This window comes from Epargyreus clarus, unplaced genomic scaffold, assembly GCF_041222505.1.
Source record: "Epargyreus clarus isolate Ecla_fem2 unplaced genomic scaffold, WU_Ecla_fem_2.2 ptg000005l, whole genome shotgun sequence".
NCBI classification, from domain to species: domain Eukaryota; kingdom Metazoa; phylum Arthropoda; class Insecta; order Lepidoptera; family Hesperiidae; genus Epargyreus; species Epargyreus clarus.
This window is the reverse complement of record NW_027332213.1, coordinates 8,221,388-8,227,387: the sequence shown is the minus strand read 5'-3', so window position 1 is coordinate 8,227,387 and position 6,000 is coordinate 8,221,388. Positions and strand designations below refer to the sequence as shown.

Here is a 6,000-nt window from a genome sequence, read left to right as displayed (position 1 = left end):
TAAATACAGAAGTGACGTTAGAATTAAGATGGTGTTAAATATATGTATTAGTGGAATCTGATGTGAACATTGAATAAATATGTACTACATAGAAGATGTTTCATTACACTATAATCCTTATTTTATAGAAATAGTAATATTAAATTTATTAAACTATAGGGCGTGTGAAAGATTGCGACATAGGTACATAATTAGATATATATGCTGAAAAAAAACTTCGGAGTCTCATAAAATATATGAACTCTTTGAGGTTAATGGCTATGATATACAGACAGATGGATAGGATGAAATTATAGGGACTTCGGCTTTTGTTAATAATTTTGTGTGTTCCATGATTAACAAAATAAGTAGGTATTCGTAATATCAATTCTCATCCGTTCTATTTTCATTCAATTCAATTATGATTTTATTACCTATTTCATTATTGCATGCATAATGTAGTATATAAAATATTACTTCTAAAGTATGTACCTACGTCATACCTACAGTACATACGGTATAAGCGGAAACTTTTATTTTTATTTAATTTAAAGATTAAGTCATTTAGATAATATGGTATATCTTAGCAATGCAATGCCATTATTTATTAGGGAAGGTGAAAAGTAGAGGACGGATCCATCCCCGCTATAGGCTATATAAAATGTTTTCCCGCCACAAGGCTCAGTTTTCGGTCGGTGCGTTTTCGAAGCTGGCAGCGCCTGCGCACAGTTGTATGCGCGGGAATATTGAAAGTATTGAGTGATAGAATTACTTGAGACATAGACTGCCAATTAAAACTGTGTTGTGGCTTGTGTTCTGGAGTTGTGGAGCCGACTCATTTGTAAGTAACACTTTTTAATTTGAAAAAGGAATTTTAATTATCGAACTTTTTTTTTTAAATTTTGTAGAGATGATTTTCACCGGTATTTTTGTTTTATGTGTATTATGACATATTTTAGCCGTTACTTTCGTTTTGTAACATAAGAAGTGTCCAAAAATATTTTAAAGATCGAAATTAGTTGTTAAACCGGATTCGGTTATTACGATATTTTTTATGTTTTTTATTATTAAATAAAATTCTAAGTTATGTTATTGGTATGTAAAGTACCGGTATTAAATTAAAAACAAAAAAAAACTGATGGCTTAGTGACTTGAAACTTGGGCTCTGAATTGGGGCACAGTACTAATATATAGATCTTTATACTGTGATTGGGGTATCCGAGGTTCGAATTTCAGGCACGCACGCACCTCCGATTTTCGGATTTCTGTGCGTATTAGAAATTATCACTTGTTTTTAAAATTAAGAAAATTATTTGAAGTTCTCAAGGGAGTCTTGTTAGTAGTAATTAAAGTCTAATAATTCGCACTTGACCAGTGCGGTGAACTATTGCTTGTCTATGCTTCCTTCATTCTAAGAGGCGACTTGTGCCCAGAAGCGGCGATAAAAAATATAAGGTTGAAAACATTTAATATGACAGAAGATAAACTATTGCTATAAAATATATAATAATAGTTTATCTTCTGCCATATTAATGTATGAAAATAATCTCTGTACTTCATAAATAGGTAAAGAAACTCCTTTTACCTAACTATTTCCCCTTTTTGCGCATAGTCGGTTGCAGATTGCAGGCATTGAGCGTATTAATTGTCGTTTCAGTAACAGGAAACTAAAATTTATAGTACATGGTATATTCTTTATAGAAAGCCTCATTAATTATGAATAACTCATTATCTTTAAAATACTCATATGAATTATTTCGAACAAAATGCTGTCTCTAATGAAAAATATCTAAGTCACGGTTCATTTCGTCGTCTATATGCATATTGGCAGATTTTAAGACCTTTTAAATTATAAACAGAAACCTTAGGCATGTATATTTCTTCACGTTTTCCTTTAGGGTTGAGCAAGTGTTTATTAATCACACATAACTTCGAAAAAATAGAGACCGGTTTATAATCTAAATTATGCTTCATGAGTGATTCTACGTTTAAAGAAATAGATTTATAGTGGTAATATAATTTATATCGTAATTCTTTTATCCGGTTCCCAAAAAGGTGTCCTCCGGTATGAGTTTCTCTAATAACCGACTGCAGTATAATATTCCATATTTATCACGCTGCCTTTGTGATTTATTCACTGAGAGATTTCTAGAGGACAGGACGCGTTATGCTCGAAATGTATCAAATTCTAAGATAAAGGTATATAAGATGTCAAAGGATCTTGTCTGCTGGCAAACAAGATTTTCCTTATACGATGACTTTAATAGGTATCTATTTTAATAAATTGACATCTAATAACCACAAATATAAAATCTGGAAAGTCCAAACGCCATATTATTTTTGCAATAAGTAAGTTTTATCTCGGTTTGAAGAAATCCGTATTTTAATTTAAACATAATATAAATTAGTAAATTAGTAATCTTGTTTAATCACAACAGTCATACTTTTATAATAGCTATTCCACCTTAGTCTTCAGTGGTAGCAACGAATCTGTAGCCCATATCAGGTAGAACTCTGATCCTATCTGGGATTGGTATATATAGATGTCCACAGGCGGCAGCATACCGCAACTTATTATAAGGTGAATTGCATGTTTGTTTTCTACTTCTTCAATATAAAAAAACTCCATATTTTTTTCGGAACACTACAGCATACATATATGTACAAGCTTATGTGCCGTGCGTTTATCGTTTATAGATTTCCATGCATAATTTGCATGCACTCATGGCTATCATAGACTTCAGTAATATGCAAAAAGCATTTTTTAGCAGGTTCAGAGTTTTGAATTTGCAGTTTATAGCATTTCGGTTTACTTATTATAATTATGAAACACTATTTTTCAAGTGTTAGTTCTGATTGTACGGATTGGGAAACCTCGTTATTATACCTCATTGTATAATAACTGATGATAGTGTTGTAGCTTTTTTTATGATTGAAGGAGCAAACGAAGGTGGTAGAACCCTTTGAGGTTCAACCATGGCGGCACCACCGCCACACCTATTTCTACCTAATAATAGCAGTGTTAGGCGCTGCTATATTCCGTTTTAAAGGGTGTGGTAAGGGAAACATATTTTTCCGAGGCGGTCCAGCTTAGTCCTCAGGGGTAGCGGCGCATCTGTGGCCGACCTCAGGTAGGAATATCTAATTCTATCTGGGGGTGATTACAGATGTCCATGGGCGGCAGTAGCCACTTACCATCAGGTAGACTGCATGCTCGTCTACTACTCTTATATTATACAAAAAACGAGCATACTTTGCTCCTGGGGGTAAGTGGTCATTGCCGTCCAAGAACATCTATAACCAATTCTAAATAGAAAGGTGTTCTATCTCAAATCGATCTCTGTTGTCTTGCCGCTCCTGATGACTAATATGCTCGCCTTATACGTAAATCTCTCTTGGTCAGCTGTAGTGTTATATAACAAAGAATATTAAGAAGTAGAATTACAACTTTTCTTGCTTTTCCGTGGGATCGTTCCTTTTAGTGCTATAGCAGAAGTGTGATACTGTCAGGTCCTCGTTTAAAGACAGGCGTAGTATAAGATAGACGGCTCACACACCTGCTGCAGGGGCAACCTAGTGTGTAAAAGTGTTGATGACCATAGGGTCATAATAGTATGACGTATGAATAAGGCTTAATCATGTCTATCATAATTTTATTACCTACTCTTTTTGAGCTCCTATTATTTCAAATTGTTTAATTCTATGAGCAGCATAATATCGTGTAAATTACAAGCCCATTTGCCGCTTCATTTACTTGAGAAATATACTTTAGTTAGTGACTTTGAGATAAATTAATCCATGGAGGTCATCGACTGCACGCTAGTTATCGCTCATTCACTAGAAACATAATAAATATTAGGTAATGTTTTTTTTATAATATAAGAAGTATCAAACGAGAATACAGACCATTTATGGTAAGTGGCTTCAGCCGCCAAGGGATATCTGTAATCAACCCCAGGTAATATTAGATTCCTATCTGAGATTGACCACAGATGCGTTAGTACTTCTGTAGACTAAGTAGGAAAACCTCGTATAAGTAGGTATGTCTCTTATAAGTAGGTATGTTTTTTTTTATAATATGAGAAGTATCAAACGAGCATACAGTCCATTTACGGTTAGTGGCTTCAGCCGCCAAGGAATATCTGTAATCAACCCCAGATAATATTAGATTCCTATCTGAGGTTGACCACAGATGCGTTAGTACTTCTGTAGACTAAGTAGGAAAACCTCGTATAAGTAGGTATGTCTCAATTCCAAATGGAACAGTTTTGCTTAGCACTGCTTAATAGGCAGAAATACGTATGGTGAACCTGCCACCGGAGTCGAACTACAAAGAGTTTTACCATCTACAAAAAGTGATATAATTATTGAACATTTTCTTAAATATCCTAACATATTAATTAAAATATTGCAAGAATGCTATTGATATAGTTACAATTGAAGTAAATTAATTTACAATCGGGTTCGTTTGGCATATTTTAAGTAAACAATTATCAATGTCTTTTACAGTAAAACTGCTGTGTCTATATTTGCAAGTAAACAAAATTTAAGGGTTTATCTGCCAATGTTAACTCTTATATACGTATTTATAACTCTTAAAATAAAATGGTATTATGGTATAACTATGCCGTAATAGTGTCACGAATCAAAGTCACCTTATAGCCCGGTTAAGTTAGACATAAAAATAGTGGTCAAATAGCTAAAATTCCGGGAAAGCCAATTTTTGATATCATGTAAAACGTAATTCTTACAAGCGCAATATCTGATTAATGATTGGTTTTAGAGAAAAAAACTATAAGCACCATTTTATAGAGAATTTTAAGAGCTACAACTTTGGCCTGAGGTATTATTCGATAAAACTTACCGTTTTTGAGAAAAATCCAAAAAACCTAAAATTTTGACGTTTGACCCCGAATAATTGCCGACGCACACGTCGGATCGATGGGGACTTGTGACACTTAACTTGTAATGGTAAACCCAAGGTCTCTACGAAAATTCAGCTTTCCCGGAATTTTAGCTATTTCAATTGTCTAACTTGACCGGACTATTATGTCTCCTATATATACAAATAATTATATAGTCCACTGAAATGTTAAATTTGGGTTGCAATTGTAAGAGAACGCAATTTTATTTATTGCTGCAAGAAGAGGTTAGTGTGTACCTACATCCTCGTTAACTATAACTATTAGTCGTACAAAAAAATGTAAAAACAATTATGGTTTCAAATTGAATTATTTACAACTTTATACTTTATTTGCTTCTTTAACTTTTTGTCATAAAACCAAAAATAACTGACTAAGATAATACATTAATTTAGAGATATTTTTTTCTACTTATTTTATAGAAAAAAATACATCCAAGGATTTTGATAGAGAATGTATGATACATACAGCTTAAGGAAGAATGTTCTTAATGGTTTGAATTTTTTGAATTTTCTGCTTTTTTTTAACCGTCCGCTGACCTCAACCGAGTACAGTGGCAAGTTTGAGAAACTTTACACCTAATTGCCTACAATGAAAATTTAAAAACTACAACAAAGTAAATTTTAAGAATATAATTAACAAATTATCCCTGCTGATTAATTCTTAAATTACCCGGACTCATAAATATACCCTTAATACCTATTCGTATAGGAATCGATATAAACAGATATCAATCAATAAATGATGCATTGCGCGCGTTTCTAGCGCCACCTACATTTAAGACCCGTGGGGGTGACTTTTTAACATTATTACATTTCTCACCAGGCGAATAACATGCCTAGAATCCAGAAGGGTATAAAACCGATCCTTACGTAATCCAAGTGTAACTAAATTTATGTAGCGGTATTGTATAGTATTTTAACACCGATACCGTTCATAATAAGTTGTTTGGTTAAGTAAAAACCACTAATTTCAATAACCCACTGATATAAATCTATATATTTACCACATTGAAATTGCGAGCATGAACATAAAAGGTTTACCTACTTTGTGGTAAAGGTTGTTTACTCTCTTTGCTATTTCCACGGCCATATTATTT

General features: G+C 33.1%; 1 protein-coding gene across 2 annotated transcripts in view; it reads left to right on the top strand.

The window, feature by feature from the left end:
- The first annotated feature begins 657 nt into the window (after positions 1-657).
- Positions 658-6,000, top strand: part of LOC140758027 (peroxidase-like) — a 105,091-nt gene continuing 99,748 nt past the window's right edge. For both annotated transcript variants that reach the window (XM_073093974.1, XM_073093973.1), the window contains exon 1: positions 658-820. The gene's annotated coding sequence lies outside the window, so the exon portion shown is untranslated. The remainder of the gene's footprint in view (positions 821-6,000) is intronic.